Source organism: Pongo pygmaeus, chromosome 18, assembly GCF_028885625.2.
Source record: "Pongo pygmaeus isolate AG05252 chromosome 18, NHGRI_mPonPyg2-v2.0_pri, whole genome shotgun sequence".
NCBI lineage: Eukaryota > Metazoa > Chordata > Mammalia > Primates > Hominidae > Pongo > Pongo pygmaeus.
The window spans coordinates 34,050,883-34,073,261 of record NC_072391.2 but is presented as its reverse complement, the minus strand read 5'-3'; the positions used below and the strand labels follow the sequence as shown (position 1 = coordinate 34,073,261).

The 22,379-nt window shown below is 41.3% G+C and overlaps 1 protein-coding gene and 1 long non-coding RNA gene across 2 annotated transcripts in view; one reads left to right on the top strand and one right to left on the bottom strand.

Annotated features, from left to right (window-relative positions):
- LOC129015217 (cyclin-Y-like protein 1) overlaps window positions 1-125 on the top strand; it is a 23,322-nt gene extending 23,197 nt beyond the window's left edge. Inside the window, exon 7 of the mRNA XM_063654993.1 lies at window positions 112-125. The gene's annotated coding sequence lies outside the window, so the exon portion shown is untranslated. The remainder of the gene's footprint in view (window positions 1-111) is intronic.
- The window catches only part of LOC134738580 (uncharacterized), a 26,225-nt gene extending 3,846 nt beyond the window's left edge, over window positions 1-22,379 (bottom strand). Inside the window, exon 1 of the long non-coding RNA XR_010124391.1 lies at window positions 22,159-22,379. This is a non-coding gene — a long non-coding RNA (uncharacterized LOC134738580). The remainder of the gene's footprint in view (window positions 1-22,158) is intronic.

Sequence of the window (22,379 nt, the reverse complement as noted above, 5' to 3'; positions counted from 1 at the left end):
TAAAAGGCATGCATTTTCTGGTCAAAACCAGAAGAAATCTTTCATTCTTAAATGTTCGTATCACCACTCTTAATCTGAACCGAAATCAAAGAGCAGCGCTCTATTTTGCAGGTATACATCGAACGACTTTTAACTAACGCTAACATCGATCTTTGTCCTACTAATTGGAAAAAGATTGTCCTCGGAGCCATGCTTCTTGCCTCCAAGGTTGGGAGAAATCGTGGTCTGTGGAGTGTGGATGACAGCCAGAATCCCGAGGACATTGCAGTTGAGAACATGTGAGTTTGTAAGGTTTTGGCGAACAGTGTAACCAATTTCCATACCTCATTTGCTCTCCAAGTTAACATTGTAAAAAATATCTTTATAGGTTTCCTTGTGCAGATAAAGGAAATAGGCATAAGACAACAGACTTCTCTCTACCCAGCTTTAGTGTAACAGTTTATATTTTCCGGCATTCATGGTAGGTCTTGATGTGTTATTGTTGTAATAACCTCCTGGATAAACTGAAAAGTATTTTTCTGATTGTTTTTTGGCAAACCTCTTACAAGTGTACTATGAGAATGACACAGTACAGTAAATATCTTTATAGGTTTTTAGAAGCTATCTGCCAGTTTCAGTCCCTTTTTAAGGGGCAAACATCTGGCCTTTGAAATAATTGGCCACTGTTAAGGTCTTAAGGACTCTGGACTATGGAGAAGTTTTAGCTTCAACCTAAGTCCCCCATTGTGTAGTTGCTTTTGCTGGTCCTTTCCTCCCCCTTTTATCTGAAGATCTTTTTTTATAGGAACCTTGAGATATGAAGTTAAATAGCCATAGATTTCTGTGCCCTGGCCCCTCCCCACTGAGAGTGTTGCATGTGTTTGGAAATCAGCCTGATGAGTTAGAAGCTCCAATGTTCACCTCCTGTGGTGTGAAAAGCATTTCTGGGGCATCTCCCCGTGCCCACCACACTCACAAGGCTCCATGGGTACATCCGCGGCAGCACTCAGGTGTCTGGAGTTGCCCATGACAGTGCGAGGAGCCTTGCAGAGGCATGGGGTTCCTCCCAGATGCACCAACATGACACAGCTTCACCAGGACTCCCTTCCAATCCGGCCTCATGACTGCTGTGAAGGGACGGGCCCTGGAGCTGGCAGGCAGGGTGAGCAGGGAGGTGTTTCCAGCAGAGCCTTCCTGGGTGCCCGCTGGACAGTGAGGACAGCTGTGCAGGCTGCATCTGTGCAAGACAAGGGAGCAGCTCTTGTTCACATTGAGCAGCAGCAGCCCATCAAGATCATTCCAGGCAGTGGCACAAGTTAGTTTTGTGACCTTTGTCCATGTCTCCAGATAATACTGTCATTCTGAATCACCTCAGTGTATGTCTGCAATTGAAGATATAGTGTCTATTGTAGATATACCTCAGTGTATATCTACATTTAAAAATGACCCCTTTGTGGCTGAGCTCAGCGGCTCATACCTGTTATCCCAGCACTTCAGGAGGCTGAGGTGAGTGGATCGCTTGAGCTCAGGAGTTGAAGACCTGCTGAGTAACACAGTGAACCCCGTCTGTACAAATTTTTTTAAAAAAATTATCCAGGCATGGCGGCAGGCAGCTGTAGTAATCCCAGCTACCTGGGAGTCTGAGGTGGGAGAATTGCCTGAGCCTGGGAAGTTGAGGGTGTAGTGAACTGTGATCACATCACTGCACACCAGCCCTGGGTGATGGAGCCAGACCCTGTCTCAAAAACAAAAACAAAAATCTATTTTTGCCACCACTTTGCTAATAGTGTAAACCAAGTGATCGTGGTGGTATTTCTGGTAGCGATTTTAGCAGAGTGTGACCGCAAATGAATTTGAAACTAACGGAAGTACTTTGGATGTTGCAAACACTAAAGTGGCCTTGCTCATAGTCATCCATTTGAAAACTGGTGCCTTGAAGGAAGCACGGTTTGTGACTGCCTGAGTTCTCCTTGCCTGCTGCCTAGCCAGAGCTGATTTATTAAGACAGGGGAATTGCAATAGAGAAAGAGTTTAGTTCATGCAGAGGCAGCTGTACGGGAGACCAGTTTTACTATTACTCAAATTAGTCTCTCCAAAAACTCTGGGATGGTTTTTTAAAGAATAATTTGGTGGGTAGGGGGTCAGAAAGTGGGGAGTGCTGATTGGTCGCATCAGAGATGGAATCAGAGAGCGTTGAAGCTGTCCTCCTGCACTGAGTTGGCTCCTGGGTGGGGGCCACAAAACCAGATGAGCCAAGTTTGTTGATTGGAGTGGTGCCACCTGATCCCAGTACAGGGCCTGCAAAATATCTCAAGCACTGATCTTAGGTTTTACAATGGTGATATTATTCCCAGGAGCAATATGGGGAGGTTCAGACTCTTGCAGCCTTCAGCCGCATGACTCCTAAACCATAATTTCTAATCTTGTGGCTAATTTGTTAGTCCTGGAAAGGCAGTCCAGTCCCCAGGCAGGAAGCAGGTTTGTTTTGGGAAAGGGCTGCTACCGTCTTTGTTTCAAAGTTAAACTATAAACTAAGTTCATCCCAAAGTTAGTTTGGCTTCTGCCTAGGAATCAACAAGGACAGCTTGGAGGTTAGAAGTTAATTCAATAATTCGAGTTATACATATATGTAATTCAAATATATATATATATTTAAATTTCTATAGACTTATCGACATGTGAAGAGAAAATTAATTTTGGAAGTAGGTTCAGCTGGGTTTTAAGTTCAGCAAATTAGATCACCACATCTTGGCTTGTGGTCTAACTGTCCCCCTTACAGGAGAACATCAAGCATTTGTTGACTTAGCCAGTGGGTAAAATATTAAAAACTTTCAATAAAATATTAAAAACTTTCAAACCAAGAAACCAAATGTATTGTTCAGATACTGCCCATTTTTAAGCAATTAACTCATTACAGGGGTTACTCTGAAAACAGCCAGATTTACTCTAACTGTGTACCTATTAATTTAGCCTTGGTGAGGGCGGCTGGATGACCATGTGGCAGAGGACAGCTCCCAGCCCTTTCCTCTCCCACTGCATTCAACTCTCCCAAATCCCATTCTGGCCAGGGGTGACAGATGCTGAGCACTTCAGGGTTGCATTCCCAACTCAGGAGCAAGACTGCGTGTATAAGGCCAGGGCCCTACTAGAAATCACATCATAAAATGGGTTTAGTCTAGCCAAAATGTCTCTCCTTGATTTTTCTGCCTTTCAAAATTTAAAGCATATCCTTGCCCTGTCATAGTGGCAGTTTCAACTCTCCATAATACTAAGGTGAGCAGAAACTTGCTTTATGCCCCCTTGACATAGCCTTGTGGGCTGGAGCAAAGGGAAGGAGATTCTTTTTGCCATGGAATGCAGCTTGGTTATGTATTTATTTGGGATGAATCCTTCTTGTAGCCTTAGAGTTTTTCCTCCTCTGAGATAATAGGGTGGCTCTCCGTGGGTCCATTTGTTGCCATGGTGATGTGCCCAGTCCTCCTGTTGGTGCTTCTCTACTTCAGTAAGCCCCTTCCTGTTATTGTCCTGGTAAAAATGCCTGGAGGTCCTTCAGAGCTAATAAATGGCACCCATCATTCCTGTCATGTGATTGCTATTGTGGGGCTCGTGAGTGAGCATGGAGTTTGAGTTGTGCAGCTGCCCTAAGGGAACTCTCAAGAATGAGCCCCGAGTCTGCAGCAGGAGTGCAGAAGGGGCTTCCACCTTTCCCTCATCCCAAACTTGGGGTGCTGGGATGCAGAAGAGACCCCAAGCAGCTGTGTCTTGTTTGGACATTAGTGTAGGAACCCGACCAGGCAGCCTTTATTTGTTTCAAAACAGAATTTAGAGCATCCTAGTAGCTCAGAATGGTATTTTTTAAGTTAACCCACTTGACTAGAATTGTCCTATGTTGGTTTTATTGTGTTTCTCCTCCCCTAGGAGCAAGATGGAGAAGTGTTTCTTGGAGCTACTTGAGTTTAATATTCATGTATCCGCCAGTGTCTATGCAAAATATTACTTCGATCTGTGTGCCTTGGCAAATGACCATGACCTGTATTTTCTATTTGGTTTTCTTCACAAAGATAAAGCACAGAAACTGGAGGTAAGGATGTGAAGTCACTTAGTGGAATTTTCCATTGGCCACAAAAGCCAACATCTGTTACAAAATCATATTAAGTAGTGATTAGGAAAATGAAAGCCTTAAAATTAACAGACCAAAGAGCTTATTTCTTTGGCATCATATTTCTTATCTGTTATGGTTTATAGAAGGATCCATATTCTTTATTAATTAATTAATTTTTTGTTTTTTGAGACAGAATTTCGCTCTTGTTGCCCAGGCTGGAGTGCAATGGCGCGATCTTGGCTCATGGCAACCCCCACCTCCTGGGTTCAAGCAATTCTCCTTCCTCAGCCTCCTGAGTAGCTGGGATTACAGGCATGTGCCACCACACCCAGCTAATTTTGTATTTTTAGTAGAGATGGGGTTTCTCCCTGTTGGTCAGGCTGGTCTTGAACTCGCGACCTCAGGAGATCCACCCTCCTCAGCTTCCCAAAGTACCGGGATTACAGGTGTGAGCCACCACGCCCAGCCAATGATCCTCCATATACATTTTTTTTTTCTGAGATGGAGTTTCACTCTTGTTGCCCAGGCTGGAGTGCAATGGCACGATCTTGGCCCACTGCAACCTCCACCTCCCGGGTTCAAGCAATTCTTCTGCCTCAACCTCCCAAGTAGCTGGGATTACAGGCATGCGCCACCACGCCCGGCTAATTTTGTATTTTTAGTAGAGATGGGGTTTCGCCATGTTGATCAGGCTGGTCTCAAACTCCTGACCTCAGGTGATCTGCCCACCTTGGCCTCCCAAAGTGCTGGATTTACAGGTGTGAGCCACCGCTCCAGCCAATGATCCATATTCTTAAAAAATTATTGATATTCTTTCTGCTATGACCATAATTCAGAATATTTTTACTTAAATTTAATGTGATTTTAATGGGTTTTTTTTTAACCTCTATCCATTCAGACAACAATACGTGAATAAATGCAATTGTATTCCTAATTATATCTGTATACACAATGCACTTTACCACTCTTGACCGTCTTTTACTTACACAGTTTGGAAATTTACGTCATTGTCTACTGTATATAATACAGTGCAGTCCCGTGAGTTTATTAGACAAAGCAGTAGTGGCTGAGAGACCTGTACTTAGACTGTACAAGGTGCCAGTGTTTCAAGTACTGTCTGTAGGAAGGTCATGGGTTTTTAATGAAAGTGGTAACTTTCATGGGGCAACGTAAGATTTATGGCTTATGACCCTTGGTGAGTATACAGGAAAATTACAACTGAAATAGACACATATAAAATTGGCACTTTCTCTGGTATCTTGGTGGTACTTTGGAATAATACATTTTTCTACCACAATGTGCAAGTAAAGTAGCACCTTATGGTGTTTCAGTCATTGGACTTCTTGGATGTTCCAAAATAGCCCAGCACACACCTGTCTCATTAAAATTTGCTTTGAGTATATAGTAACCAATAAAGATTGGGTAGAATTTGAATCGCTGAATAAATTGATTTTTTGGCACCAGTGCATGTTTATTATGTTGAAGGAACAGGGGCACAGGTAGCAGATGATATTGTTGTTAGGATCTTGTCACAATACTCTTGAAATATTTGGGAGTCCTATTTTATTTTTTATGTAACTGTATCATTAAGCGATGAGCCCAATTTTAAAATAACTTAATAAAGTAAGTTCCTCTTGGCTCTGGCAATCTATTCATAGCCCTTAAAGGAGATTACCTTAGTGAATGGGCAGGGAGTAGCATCCTCAGAACCTGACCCTGTAAACCTCAGCCAAAGCAGCTGCAAAGGAACCATCTAAAGGGATCTGTATGTGTGGCTTCTCATCAGCGGTGCCTTTTAAAAAATGCTGGAGCCCGGCCGGGTGAGGTAGCTCATGCCTGTAATTCCAGCACTTTGGGAGGCCAAGGCCGGTGGTTCACGAGGTCAGGAGATCGAGACCATCCTGGCTAACACGGTGAAACCCCATCTCTACTGAAAATACAAAAAATTAGCCGGGTGCAGTGGCTGGTGCCTGTAGTCCCAACTACTCGGGAGACTGAGGCAGGAGAATGGCGTGAACCCGGGAGGCGGAGCTTGCAGTGAGTGGAGATCGCACCACTGCCTCCAGCCTGGCGACAGAGCGAGACTCAAGTCTCAAAAAAATAATAATAAGTTGGAGCCCTTTTTAAAATTATACCTGTTTTCTCTTTGATTTACTTTCCTAGGCTAGGTCACGGCCGTGTGAATACAAAGACTTGCATCGAGATGCCGCTGCAATGAAAAGGGCTATCAGCATGAACTTCATTGGTATTCGGTGCTCTAATGCCATCTTATCTTAAAGAGAGAAATTAGCCTTAAAAGACCCTGAGCTTCTCAACTGTAAAGACTAGAAAATATCACTTCTGCTGAAAGAAACAACAAAATTAGGATTTTCTTTTTTTTCTTTGTTTTGTTATTTGTTTTGTTATTTGTTGTTGTTGTTAGTGTTTAGGATTTTCATTGAGAGGAAGCATCTTCCAGTTAGCCACATTGTGGAACTGGGTGATGGTGGTATGAACAGTGGGTGCCAGGTGCTTCCTGCCCTTCCTCTTCCACTGGGTCCAGATGGCATTCCTAGGGCACCACCTTGAACAACTCTTGGGGAGAAGGAGTGTCACATGGACACAGCACATCCCAGCTCAGAGTCCACAGTCACCCACAGTCTCAAGCAGGTGCCAGTAGTGTCCACAGTCACCCACAGTCCCTAGCAGGTGACAGTAGTCTGAGCTGAGCTAGAGCTCAAAAAACTTTAGAATTGGCTCCAGATTTGTGAGAGCACCTGGGTTCGGTTCTCTGTCCACTGAGGCACTGAATACATGATGGCCCAAAACTCAACAATGACTGGGAGAGAGTGGCATCGGGGCAAGGCTGTCATTACTCCAAGCACCAGGGTGGCTCAGGCCTGCTCATCTAGTCTTTGGAGGGAATCTGTGCATGTGAAATGAGGCCCCTACGTCATGGTTATAAAGGAAGAGATTAAATCAGCTCATCTTCCCCCAGGCCAATAATGGTCACACCACCTAGGGAAGCAGTAAAAGACCTGGCCTTGGGATTGTTAGGGGAGCTACGGAAGTGAAAACTGAATATACCCAGTTCCGGGAAAACAACAAAGGAGGAACATCTGGGTTCAAAACATTATCAGAAGATCATGTTCCCAGCTAATCTTGCCCTGGTGCATTGTATGGTCTCAGCACTTGTCAGCAAAACAAAAGCCTCTCAATAATTCTAACACAGGGACACACCACAACTCACATTTTCCAGTGCACTTCAGTGGTTCAAGAGATTGCTGGTGCTGCCTGCACCTGTCAGTCTGTTCACATATGGAGAGGAGCAGCGGTTCTCACAGGAGCGGCTTCTGCATCCTGAGGAAGTTTGCCCACACAGTTCTGGTTGTAATAACTGGCGGCACCCACTGACATGCAGTCAACAATGGGACTTCTATGGTGCACAGGACTGCCCCCCTTCTCAATCATGAAAGAATTTTCTGGCTTCCAAAATAGAAGGCACTGAGGATCAACTGCCTCAGAGTCTACAAGGGAAACACTTTCTGAGACTTTCTTTTTTCTTACAAGACCAGATCCCCACCAATGTGAGACGTTAGATCAAGTTTTGTGCAAGGGTGGATGTGAGGGGCAGAATCCTAAGATGCCCTTATGATCTCTGCTGTCTTTTGTTACACCCTGAATCTTTCCTTGGGTATGGCCAGACCTGTGCCTTGTTCTAGACATTTGAATATGGCAAAGTGAGGGAGTGGCTTTCTAGGAGTTACCTTTCCTTTCCTTTTATCGGGAACAATAGGAATCCCTATTTTCTTTCTTGCTTTTATTTTCACAGTGCAGTGGTTTGGAATATCCCACTGTTGATTTGTGATTTCCTCCTCCAACCATAATCTATGGCCCTTTATATGTAATTGAATATTTTCATGTATTGATATTTTGTGTCTGAAGATAAAATATTAGACTAAACATGTTAAAACATTTCATGCAAAACTTCAGTGGTTGTAGAGTCTACTCTTTGGTGAATACACAAATTTATCTATTTTATATATTAAAAATTGTATTAGTTGTGATAATGATATTTTCTTTTTTATCTTCACTTGTTAGATATAGTTACTTAAATTTTTCCAAAATTAATGATATTGTATCTTATATTTGATTTAAAATACTACTAGGATATTTGGATTGATAGTTGAAAATAAATGGCAAAATAAGAATTGCTGAAACCTAGTGATAATGTACTTAGGATGGGTTTATTATCTATTATCCCTATCGTTGTTAAATGTTTAAATTTCCATGAAAACCTCTACATAAGAACTTACAATTTTGTGTAAAATCCTTCGTGCCCTGCACTTTAGCTCCGCTGCATAATTAATAAAAGGAAAATGGATTCTCCTGCGGGAAGTTTGGCTGGACTCTCCCTTTCTTTCCCTGCAACGTAGGGAGAGCGTTTTGAGGTCACCATGGGGTGAGGTGGCCATGAGTGGGGGCCCTGGAGATGCCGGCCTGGAGGGGTGCATGTGTGGACATGGGTTTTGTGGCCACGATTCTCCCTTGGGTCTTTCTGGTTGTGGGTGGTGGCTTTGAGGATGGTGTCTGAGGATCCTCTCCAGGGGAGTTCTCTGCTTGTGCAATCTCCCTCTGGAGAGGGCGCGAGGATGTCTGGGGAGGGATTCATAGGGTCGCCCCTGTGTGACAGAGGTACCCTGTGCGTGGTCTCCGGGAAAGCATCCTTTTAGGGGTGGTGGGGGGAAGCCATCGCCTGAGTGGAGGGTGGGGCCTGGTCTCCCCTGTAGGGTGGGCGGGATGTCTGAGGGAGTGCTGGAGGGTCGCCCTGTGTTTCGGGGTCGCTGTGCGGGGTCTCAGTACAGCCCTCGACCTGGGGAAGTCATTGTGGAGACTCCGAGGTGGTTGGGACGGGGAAGAGGGCAGCCTGGGCATTTGCCGCGGTGTGTCAGCGTCGCTGATGCCAGGAGACAGGTTTGAGAAGGGTCTTTGGAGGGGAATAATTGTGGAGTCCCCGCCCCACAGTTCCGGGCGGGGAAAACTCCAGGGTGCTCCAAGGCCAGAGGTCAATGCGGGGTGTGCAGGAATAATCTAGGGGGGCTCACAGGGAAATGATGGCTCCCCCGAGGGGTAAAGTGTGGAAGGAAGGTGCCTCAGCAAGTTAGGTCTTGCAGGGACCTTCTGTAGGGCGTCTGTGAGATAGATCCATGGGGCCCCTGGGGTCGCACCAACCCGGGGCGGGGTATTTTCCCGGCGTCAGACCTTTCTGGGTCCCGGAGGAAGGGCTTCGCCCTCCGCACCGCCCGGTGGAGGCGGCCAGGAGGCCGGGGCTCCCGCCTGCCACACGTGGCGCTTGGCAAACTCAGTTCGGGGGAGTCGCGGTGCTCCTGGGCGGGGAACCTCCTCCAGCCTTGGGGACAGCGGCGCCACCCCTTAAGGGCCGGCAGCAGGAAAGGACGGAGCTAGTCGCGCACCTCTGCATCCTTTTATTACGGAATTGGATTGGGTTTACTTGGCCGACGGTGCGGAGCGGAGGGTAAGGTTTGCGCTCCCACTGCTCCTTCTCTGCCAGGCGCAGTTTCCAGAGCAGATCCAAGCCCCTGGGGTGCCTACTGAGGGGAGCGCGGCCTGGTGCGGGGGGCGGCCGCAGGCTGCCGGGACTGTCAGGGGACATCTGCGCCCTGTGAGCGCCAAGCCCGCCCCACAGCTCCTGAGCCAGCCAACATGGGCACCTGGTGCAGAACTCGGACCCGCAGCCCGAGCTCCCGAGGTGGACAATTTTGCTCCAGAGCGAGCGGCGACAGGTAGGGCTACAAACAGAGGGAATGCGGAGGGCTGGCCAAAAAATGAAAAAAAAAAAAAAAAAAAAAAGGCAAATGATTGAATGTGGTAGTCATGAAATGTGGAGTTTCGTATTAGATTTGAGTGTTACACTGGGTTCAGAATGAGTGACTACAGTGCAGTTTTAGGAGTGGCGGTAGACAACTGTAAAACTCTAGGCAACTGCAGATAGGAGAGTCGTTGATAACCTTTCTGTGAGATATCTCTTTTGATCTGTGTTTGATAAGAAATATGCCCAAACCTACGAGTACAGCTTTCACATTCCTAACAATCTGAGTCACTCTGAGTCAGAGTGGTCTTCAATAAATTACAATCATTTCCTTTGCTTTTCTGACCTGGTTAAACGAATCACACGGTTCCTGCCCATTAATACCCCTGCATCAGTAACCAAATCTTTGCGTGTTAGCTTGCCGCCTCCCTTTTCTTTATTATGCTTTGAAATGGACAAGAAATAGATTTCATTTTTACAATCTGTGACTTGGGTTTCTGAAAATCTTAACCTTAGTGTATGTTGATATGTTAATTTTTTAAAACGCTTTACTGAGGTATACTTTATATAATCACATATTTTAAGTACAACACCAGGCTATTTAGTATATCTATAGAGCCATGCGAGCTTAATTACCACCTAAGTTTAGAATATTTGTATCCCTTAAGAGGAAACTGCATCCTATTTGCATTCACCTTTGCCATGTCAGATCTAGACAACAATCAATTTTATGTCTCTATAGATGAGCCTATTATCAGAGTTTCTAATAGCCAGGATCATGAATTATGTGGTGTTTTGGGACTGGTTTCTTTCATTTAGCCTAATGTTTTTGGGTTTCATTTCTGTTGTAGCTTGCATCATTACATAATTCCTCTTGGACGGCAAGTAGCGTTCTATTGCATGGACATGACCACATGTTATGAGCATTCATATAAGAGTCTTTGTATGATTATAGGAATTTCCTTTGCATACTAACTTTGGGTTAGAATTTCTGTGTCCTATGGTGATTTTATGTGCAACATTTTGAGGGATAGCCACATTTTTATTTCGTGTTGTTTTGTTTTCAAGGTGGCGCAATATTTTACATTCCTATTTGCAGCATACGTGAGTTCCATATTCTCCACTTCTTTTCTAACATTTGTCATTGTATCTTTGGTACAGCCATTCTAGTGGGTGTCAACTAGTATTAATTGTGGTTTGACTTGTATTTTCTTAACAACTAATGAAATTGAGCAAATTGGCAATTGTGTAACTTCTATGGAAAATGTCTATTCAAATCTTTTGTCCATTTTTAATTGGTCAATAGTTGTTTTAAGAGTTTTTTATATATTCTAGATACTAGCTTCTCTGAGTTTGGTTTTTAAGATTCCATATATAAACAAGATTTTATATATATATACAGTGTTCTTCATAAACCCTAATAGACCCAAATAATGTATACAATTTAAAATATTTTCTCCCATTAAGCAGCATATTTTTTCATATTCCTTTTGATGTTCTAAAAACAAAAGTTTCCAATTCAATAAAGTATAATTTTTTTTAATAAAATTGTGCCTTTGGTGTAATGTCTTAGACATATTTATGTAACCCAAGAATACAAATCTTAACTATAAGATTTCTCCAAATAATTTTGTGTTTAACCTCTTACATTTTGATATATTACCCTTTTTGAGTATTTTTGGGGGTCTCCAGTTTGAGTTAGGGGTCCACTTTTTCCTTTGGCAAAGTGTATATTTAATTTTCCCAGCAAAATTTTTTGAAAAGACTTTTCCTATTACAATTTCTTGGCATCTTTGACACAATCCATTTACCATAAGTTAATGTGTTTATTAGTGACCCTTCTATTCTATTCCGTTGGCCTACATGAATCTATACTTATGCTAGTACCAGACTATAACATTGCAGTAAAAATTGATATTGGATGGGTGAGCATGGTGGCTCACACTTGTAATCCAAGTCATTCAGTTGGCTGGCAGCAACCCCTGGTAGGATTCTGGGTGGAAGCTGCTTTTCATCTTAGATTTTAATAGAAACTCAGGGTGAAAACTTTTCAAGACTCAAAAAAGCCCAAGTCTCTTAAATATTTAGTGTAATTTTGGGTATCAGAAAATCAGTATTTTCAGCATCTCTGAAATCACAATGCAAAAATAGCCCCAGTTTCTTAAGGCCAACCCTTGGTATCTCTGTTATGAAAAGTAGGGTAAGACGATTCCACAAAAGTCAGGTTGTATGCAACATTATCCTCACTTCAACAACAGAACTATCACGCTTTAAGTAATTCAGGGTGTCTTTAAATTATAAGACATAAAGAAAAACTTTCTTGAGAGGGAAAATTTTACAAATCAGAGAAAAAGTTTCTAGAACATAACATTTACATCTTATAACAAATAAATTATATGACCTTATTCTTTCCCTATGAATACATTATTAGTTTTTCCATAATACTTTTAATTTTTAGCTTGAAAATACCAGTTACTTAAACAACACAAAAACACAAAACAAAACCCCAGAAATGTATTTTTTTTTTTGAGACAGGGTCTTACTCTGTCACCCAGGTTGGAGTGCAGTGGTTGGATCTCAGCTCACTGCAGCCTCAATCTCCCTGGCTCAAGCGATCTTCCCACCTCAGCCTCCTAAGTAGTTGGGACTACAGAGCCATGGCACTGCACCTCACTAATTTTTGTTTTGTTTTGTTTTTTTTAGAGATGGGGTATTGCTATCTTGCCCAGGCTGGTCTTGAATTCCTGAGCTCAAGAGATCCACCTGCCTTCACCTCCCAAAATGATTACAAGTATGGGCCATCATCCCTGGCCTAATTTTTTTAAGCTGATAAACAATACATACAATATTTAATTTATTGTATGGCTTAGTTTTTTTAAGCTGATAAAGGTAACACACCAGTACCTTCTGGGGGAAAAGCTTTCAAGCAAAGCAGTCATTTTCGATAGAGATTATAGAAGATGCTATCATGGTGAAATGGTGTAACTAATCCAGAACAATCCATAATCTCCTTCTCAGATCTTCGCTCAAATCAGCCTCATGCACAAACATTCCCGACCCTCACTTCAGTAATACACTTTTTCCTCTCTCTTTTACACTTTCTCTCTGTAGCTCTTTTTTTGTGACTCCCTGGCAGGAAAAGAGAAAACGTGCTACTTATTGAACACTATTATGTGTCATAAACTATGGTAAATACCTTCAAGAAGAAAGACTGGGCTAAAACGGCTTCACTTCAGTCTAGATGTACCTCACAGGGTCTTTGAACATTTGGTGACAGGCATTTTGGGCATGTCTTCTAGGCTGGGGTGTAGCCCTTGTGGGACAGACTCACTCTGGAAGAAGCTCGAGTCTCACCCCAAGATCTCTGTCTCCTCTGTCTGGGGCTGTCAGGGAAGAGAGAAGCCCAGAGTACCCTGCACTTGGGGATCGGCCATAGGAGCTGCTCACCGAGTGGAGAGATGGGAGCTAGCAGCTCAGGATGGGGACACAAGGTGAGTTCCAAACAGCTCTGTCACAGAGAGTGTCAGCAGAACTTTGTGACATCAATTGCAAAGAGAGAGGGCATGTGACGGAGGAAGCCCTGAGTGATGAGTCACAGCCCACTCTGAGGCAAGGGAAAAGAAAGTAGCATCCTGAGGCTCTCTTGCCTTATTAACCCATTGCATTTATTCTCAGAGGCTCCTGCCTAAAATAAAGACATTATTCCACCTCCATCTCCTTACATTCTAAGCCTGAAATACGTGTGAGTTATCATTCAAGTGCACAGAGATCTCTATTTTCTTCCTCTTTAAATGATACTTTTAATACTAATAAATTCCTCATAATTTTTACCTCACATATGGGAGACAGAAGACATAGGGCTTCAACACTGAGTTAATTTTAAAAAATTAAGGTTATTTATTTTCCTTCACACCATAAATTTGAACAGTGTTTTCATTATTCTTTGGGTGTTATAACATACATGCTTAAGCAGCCAAGGCAAGCATCTCCTTAATCTTTACTAATGATTCCAAGGAAAGGCAACTGTACTTCCTAAGGATAGTCAAAGTATGTGAAATGTAGAGGGTGAGGGAAGAAAAAGTGGTAGCTGGAGGTTCCAACATTCAATCAGGTTTAATTTATTTATTTTTGTCCCAGTATATAATTCTATTATTTTTATTATTTTGGTGTCTTTTTTCAGTTTTATTTTATTTTTGATTGACAAATAGTAATTTACATATTTATGGTGTACAATGTAAAATTTCCATACATGCATACATTGTGTAATGATCAAATCAGGGCAACCATCAAATTCACCATCTTAAACATGTATTATTTATGCTATGAATATTAATGGATTAAAATGAAAATGTTTATCAGTGGTTTCCTTGCCTCAATTTGTTTTACACACACTAGTGTCTAAGGCTATGTGCTATCCACTTGTCCACTTCAGTGGGCTTTTTCAAGTCAACTGTTTGCTCTTGGAAAGAAATATTACTCCTATCATTTTCTTCAGTCTCCAAATGCAAATGCACAATCAATTTTCTGGACAGTATAGAAAAATTACTAGACTGCAGAATGTGGTAAATTCCAAATCACAATAAATAGCAATAAAGGGTATCCACAGGCTCTTCCTTTATTCATGCATAATTATTTGTTAGGTGTGGTCATCAACACTTAGAATTCTCTGGTTGACTAATCTTTCTTTTTGTAATAAATGTTAAATATTATCTATATTATATTTTATTTGAGTATTCTATTGCCAAGGAGATGAATCCTCTTTCATATATGGTAAATTATTTATTCATTTATTTTTACTATGCATATTAATTTTTTAATATTGTATGTATTGCAGATTTGTGTGTCAGTTTTTTGTCTTTTAATTCTCTAATTTTAATATATTTGAACGTGTTAGCTTCTTGTTGTCTCTTTTCCTTACATCAAAAACTGCCTATTCTTTGTCAAAAAATAACCCCACGGCGACTTCTGCAAGTTTGCCAGTTGTATTTTGCACATTTGAATATACAATCAATTGATTATTATCCATAGAATAGAGAGGAATGAATGCATTTTACCGATTAAATACCAATTAAATTTGATTCACATTTTAAAGTGCTTGAGATTTTCTACACTATTTTATAGTGTTTCCTCTGTCATTAGTCAACTTTCCATATAAACTCTACCTCATTAAAGATTTTCTTTTTCTTTCTCATGGCCTATTTCTTTACATCTCTGCTAATACTACACTGTTTTAAATATTATATTTGAGAATACTTTATGGATATTTGGCAAGCTATTACATTTTTGTTCAGAAGACTTTGAAACTGTATTAGACATTTATTATTTTTATACATTTTGAAAAGTAGTTTTTGTTAACTACTAAAAAGCCCGTTTTGGGGATTTCTGAATTTTAGGACTTCATTTGTAAGAGGTGACATCCAGGTGATATGGGTTATTTTTAAGAACATGTGCTACGTTTCCACTTACTCATTCTGCTTTGACAGTTGCTAATAGAATTTTTAAACTTTTTCTGTTGTAATTCTTAAATATTTTTAGTCTTATTTATTTCTCAATTAAATTTGTTCTGGAGTATACATTTTACAAGCTATCAAATGTTTTCTCTTCATGTAACCACAGGGGATGGACACACTTTCCCAATGAACAAGTTGTGACAATATACTTGTGAAATATTGTCTACGAGGGAAGTTCATTAGATACTCAGGGCTCAGAGTATTTTTTGGAGGATGATCCCCTAGGCAGTGCTGTGATAATGAATTAAAATAATAGACTTTCAGAAGCAATACAGGAGTTCAGCAAATGCCATATTGTTTAGATAAACTTTTTAGCCACACTGAGCTACTCCTATCACATAGGTTGTTGAGATCCCTCCCTAAATCTAAGTTCTTTGATACCAGCAAAGGTGAAACATTATGAGCAGGCCTTTCTAAGGATAATTTGTCTTAGGATGGCTAAAATTAACTTTTATATGCACATCATGTAGTAGGACATTGTTATGACAGGTACTAGCAATACACTGAACAAGGAGAAAGTAGAAGTGACCTAGTAGCACATCTTACTCCCTGGGCCCAACAACCAAAAGGCTACTCTGCCTTTGCCTGCTGGATAGTTCAATTTTAGCATCAGGACTGCTGTGTGGGAGGAAGTATTTGTGGACAGAGAATAACAGTTCTGTCTACTAAATCCTGGAATAAATGTTTGGGCAGCACAGAATCAGGTGAATGTCTTGTGAATTGACTATAGATTTTCAGTGCAATCATTCTCACCAATTGTCTACATAAACGTGGGATGATGTTTTAGGACTAAGTTGCATCTGAGGATGTGGCTGTCAACTTCACTTAGGAGAAGTACAATTTGCTGCCTTCTTCCCAGAAGGTGCTCTGTAGAGGTGTAATGCAGGAAATCTTCAGGAACCTGACTTCTATAGGTAAAAATAACAAGATTTCTTTACTTTGTCAATTAGAGGATAAGTGTTTCATGGTTTTCAATGTTGTTCCATGATTTAGAATGTGGAAAGGTAATATTTTGGTGAATAATCTGGCATGGCCACAGTGTAAAATAAATCTTGTGTTTAATTCTGTTTTCTGTTTCTATAACAGAATTCATGGCACTCGGTAACTTACAAAGAGTAGAATGTTGTATTAGCTCATATTGACACGTTAATTCTCTTAAACTGTAAGAAAATAAATTTCTGTTGTTTAAGCCCCCCAGTTTATTGCATTTCGTTATGGCATCCTGAGCAAAATTATATACCATCTTTACCATCTTAATCACACACTATCTTAATCATTTTCAGCATACAGTTCTGTTGCATTAAGTATATTCACAATGTTGTATAACCATTACCACCTTCCATCTCCAGAATTTTTTCATCTTTCAAACCTAAAACACTTACCCATGAAACAGTAACTCCTCATTCTCCTATACCCCAATCCTTGGAAACTGCCATTCTACTTTTTGTCCCCATGAATTCGATTACTTTAGATATATGATATGAGTGGAATCATGTGTATTTCTCATTCTAAGATTGACTTATTTCACATAAAGTCCTTAAGGTACACAGATATCATACATGTGTCAGAATTTCCATTTTGTATAAGGCTTAATAATGTTTCATTGTATGCATGCACCCCTTTTTGTTTTTCACATTATCCATTGATAGACATATGAATTGCATTTACTTTTTAGTTGTCAAAAATTCTGCTGTAAACACTGGTGTACCAATATCCTCTTAAAACTTTGCTTTTCATTATTTTGGGCATATACCCAAAAGCAAAATTACTGGATAGTGTGGTAATTTTATTTTTAAATTCTTGAGTAATTCACATACTGTGTTCCATGGCTCCTGTACTATTATACATTATACATGCAAGAGTGCACAATTCTTCTAATTTTTCTGCATTCTTGTCAACCCATGTTATTTGCTAGTTTCTGTTTCTTTTGTTTTGTTTTTCTAGTTTACTCTCAAGATGTTACTTTCTTTATGCCTTCTGTCATGCTTTCCTTTAGTTCTATGAACATATTTATGTCTACATGAAAGTATTTTTTTGTTAACTCTGACATCTATTGTTGTTCCAGGCAGATTTTGTTGCTGATTATTCTTTTTTTCCCCAGTTTTTGGGTCATACTTTCATGTTTCCTTGCATTTCTCATAATTTTCATCATAGGCTGGACAGTTTAGATAATATAGTGAAACTTCTCATTGTATGCTCCCCTTCTTTAGTCTGTGTTGTCATTATTAGCCTGGTTTTCTGTTTAGCGGCTGGCTGGATTATCTTGGTGAAGTTTATTTCTGCCTCACAGTGTTAAGCCTCTCATTGATCTTCAATGGGATGGGGAGTGGCTCAGCTTTGACTCTGTCCACAGTCTTCCAGGGATGACAGTGGTATTGGTGGGATTCTGCTCCCCTCTTGGAAAGCACTCAGATGTTAAACTGCACTAATTACTCTCTGAGGGCTATTTGCAACAAAGTCCTGGGATAAGTTTGTCCTATAAGGTGATGCAAACGTATTGCTTCTTTATAGGAATACTGTCTAAGGTTAGTGTGTGATATTGTCTAGAAGTTTAATGATTTTCTCCTAGCTATGTTATTTTCTGGTTTGTTTGTTTGTTTTTCCTACATACTAGCTGGCCTACAGTCTAGGCTTTATTTTCACTAACTTCATAAATTACTTGCTAACTACTTTCAACCTCTATTTTCTCTGTCTTGAAGATGGGGTGCTCTTTGGCTTGAACTTCTTAAAATCTGTTAAAATTCAAATGAATTTCTTTGGCAAGAGATGAGGCACTCTCTGCTTTATGACTTGCTTCTTTTCACCTCAAAAAGTCTTTCTGATAGAATGCTGAAGCTTGAGTGGAGAAAACGGCAAGCTGCTTTTTGACTGATCCTGTCTTTTGAAGAAAGTGTTCAATGGAGAGGAGGGACAGCAGCCCGATATCTTCACAGCCTGTCTCCTGGCATGGATCCACCATCTCACAAGCTGGGGCAAGGCTGATCAGTGTCCCAGTAGTCTGGGCACACCATGCTTACAGTAGAGCTTCTAGTCCATCAGTAAGGATTGGGTAGGAAAAAATGTTCCCACTAATTTTTTTCTTTTCTTTTTTTTTTTTTTTTGAGATGGAGTCTCGCTCTGTCGCCCAGGCTGGAGTGCAGTGGCGGCGATCTCGGCTCACTGCAAGCTCCACCTCCCGGGTTCACACTATTCTCCTGCCTCAGCTTCCAGAGTAGCTGGGACCACAGGTGCCCGCCACCATGCCCAGCTAATTTTTTTGTATTTTTAGTAGAGATGGGGTTTCACCATGTAAGCCATGTAAGGAGATGGTTTTGATCTCCTGACCTCGTGATCAGCCCACCTCAGCCTCCCAAAGTGCTGGGATTACAGGCGTGAGCCACTGCACCCAGCCACAATGTTCCCACCTTTTAAGCACACACACACAGTATGTAACCTCAGTAATGGGTAGCTGGAGGTAGGAAAATAAATATTAAAGCCATAATTTCTTCAGAAAAAGACCTCTTGCTGGAAGCTTAGGTGGATAGAGAACCTTGTATTTTTAGGTGCACAGTCTGGAGTGGTGTTCATTTCACTGAGCTCAGATGGAGAGGCAGGCAGTGTTCAGTGTTCAAACACCACAGATTTTTACACTTCTCATGGGATTTTTGTGAATTGCCTTGAATAGATGTGCCTCATTTGCTTTTTGCCTTTAGGATATTTCTTAGAGGCTTTAAATGATTGTTTTAAAATAATTATTACATTCCACAGGGCAGTGGATCAGCAAAGCTCCTCAGGCTGTCATGCCACCCTAGTGCAGTTAATATTCTGCCCATTTCAGAAAATGCTGTGCAACATCAGTTAATTTACAAACAAAATTAATACAAATATTTTTATGACTTGCAAAAACATATTGTGCACTTTTTAAAAACTTGATTAGTGGATTAATATCAAATTAGAAATAAATTAGTCATTTAATTTATAAACTATTAAAGTGTGGTTTTATGAATTTTTAAGTTTACTATTATTTATAGTGAATGTGAACATTCAAAAACAGCCTGAGATTTAGAAGTCTGCATGAAGGCTCACTCTTAAAAATTCCTGTAGCATTTAAGTCTATTTTCCTCAATATCCCAAAGGTAACAATATTATTACAGGGGGCCTTATGTATTCCTGGGTTCCACATTCATGATTCCAACCAAGCAGATGAAAAATATTTTTGAAAAAGGAACTGTTTGTACTGAACATGTACAGACCTTTTTTCCTGTCATTATTTCTTACAGAATACAGTATAACTCCTATCTACATGGCATTACATTATATTACATGTTATAAGTAATCTAGAGATTATTTGAAGTATATAAGAGAATATGTATAATTTATATCCAAATACTATGACACTTGATATTAGGGACTTGAATATCCTTAGATTTTGATATCCATCAGACATCCTTGAGCCAATTCCTCAAGGATACCAAGAGACTAGTATATTTTTTGTAAGCCTTTTCAGCATTTATGTGAAAAAAGGTAACTTAAGTTATTCACAGTTTTCTTCCCTTTGATATAAAAGGCAAGGCAACAAGGTTTACACAAAGAGAAATGCTATGCTTTTGTTTATTTAAAAATAAACCCTTCAGTTATTTTTGTATCAGTGGGTGCTTTCCCAAATCTGTATTCTTTATTATTATTATTTTTTAGAGAAGGGATCTTGCTGTGTCACCTAGGCTGGAGTACAGTTACACAATAACTCACTGCAGCCTTTAACTCCTAGGCTAAAGCGATTCTTCCATCTCAGCTTTCTGAGTAAATGAGAGATTGATACCTTTACAATCATATTAGGTAACATTAAAAACGTTATAGTGGCTGGGCACAGTGGCTCATTCCTGTAATCTCAACACTTTGGGAAGCCAAAGGGAAAAAATTACTTGAGGTCTGGAGTTTGTGAACAGCCTGGGCAATACAGTGAGTTCCATCTCCAGAAAATAATTTTAAAAGTACCCAGGCTTGGTGGCATGCACCTGCAGTCCTAGCTAATTGGGAGGCTGAGGTGGAAGGATTGCTTTAGCCCCGGTGTTTGAGGTTATAGTGGGCCATGTCTGCACCACTCCAGCCTGGGTGACAGAATGAGATCCCCTCCCACATTCACAAGATTAATTCTACTAATATTGTCTTAATATTAAAGAAAAACAGTAATTCTGGTCATAAACACATATTATTTCTTAACATGGAGGATTATATCTTAAATGTGTGTAAAATATAAATATATATTCAAATATTAATAAAAATTACCCCACGCAACTATTGGTGGTGATGTTCTAAATGAAGAATATTGGAATTTCTTACGAGACATTATTCTGCACAAAATATCAATGTGAAATATTTTACTTATGTATGCAATGTGAAGTTTCGATGTTTTAGAACAAAAACATCTTTACAATTTTTTTTTCTTTTTTTGAGACCGAGTTTCACTCTTGTTGCCCAGGCTAGAGTGCAACGGCACGATCTCGGCTCACTTCAACCTCCGCCTCCCGGACTCAAGCGATTCTCCTGCCTCAGCCTCACGAAGAGCTGGGATTACAGGCGCCCACCACCATGCCTGGCTAATTTTTTGTATTTTTAGTGGAGGCGGGGTTTCGCCATGTTGGCCAGGCTGGTCTCCGACTCCTGATCTCAGGTGATGCACTCGCCTCGGCCTCCCAAAGTGCTGGGATTACAGGTGTGAGCCACCGTGCCTAGCCTGCAAATCTTACTTAATGCAGACATCTAAACATACTCAGAAGTTAACAAAAATTCATAAAATGGCCGACACACTTATAGGAAAACATGGGAGTTTCCTAGGACCAGAAGTAAATTAAAAGAAGGACCCGTAGAAGTATCAAAGTGAGAAACCAGTGTTCCCTTCAGGTGCCGGGTGAACACAGGTACCTCAAGGCTTTGAGGATTATTCAACTGCCTTTGTGGAATAAACAAAAGAAAGTACTGACTAAAGTTATTCCATGTATAATCTCTCAAATACAAAAACAAAATTATTTTCAAATTACAACTTTTTATATGCTATGAAGTACACAAAAAATAAGCTACCAAGATGAAGGTTAGAAGAAATTAGATATCACATAAACGTCAGATATTGGAAATGTGTTTAAGGTGTTCAAATGATGTAAATGAGAAAAAAAAAAAAAAACAAAAAACCATCATTTCACCGTGGACAAACCATGCAGCCATCAGGTGGCACATGGACACCAAGGGAGCTTCTCTGTCCGAGACAGGTATGGAAGCTGAGAGCTCCAGGATCACCACGCAGGCTCCCCACCTCGCCGGGGCCTTCACAAACCCAAAGTGGAACCGCTGGAAAACAACTGACAACCGGCGATACGACCCAGGTGGAGACGCAGAAAGATGCCCACCAAAGACAGGCCGACATGTAAGAGACTGCCTTCCAGTGCACAGGGCACATTCATCCCAACACGCACACGCACACGGGCACACACACGCACAGAGAGAGGGAGAGAGAGAGAAATCGACACAGAGAGAGAAACAGAGAGAGACACAGAGAGAGAGAAAAACAGAGAGAGAGAGAGAGACAGAGAGACAGAGGACAGAAAGAGACACACACACACAGAGAAGTACAGCAGTGGCACAGAAACACCCACTCCCAGGCAGCCCCTGAGGCTGCCGGGTTCTGCTCTCAGCGAGAACGACCCTCGGGTAAGAGGGCAGCCCACAAGCTCACAGTCAACCCTGTCCTCAAGATCACAGAGGGCACGACTTGTGGGGAGACTCACCCCCACACCTTCCGAACAGGCCTGAGGCTGGGATGGCGCGCTGCTTCCCCGGGACTCCTCTGCCTGAGGTTTCTTCATCCCAGTCGGCCCTCCGCAACTCCTGGCTTCCGGAGACCATCTCGTCCATCCCCTGGCGAGGTAAGGCCGGAGCCTCGACACCCACGCACAGCCACGGAGGGCTCCTGCTTGGCCCAGCCTCAGGGACCCATCCCCCGGGCAAT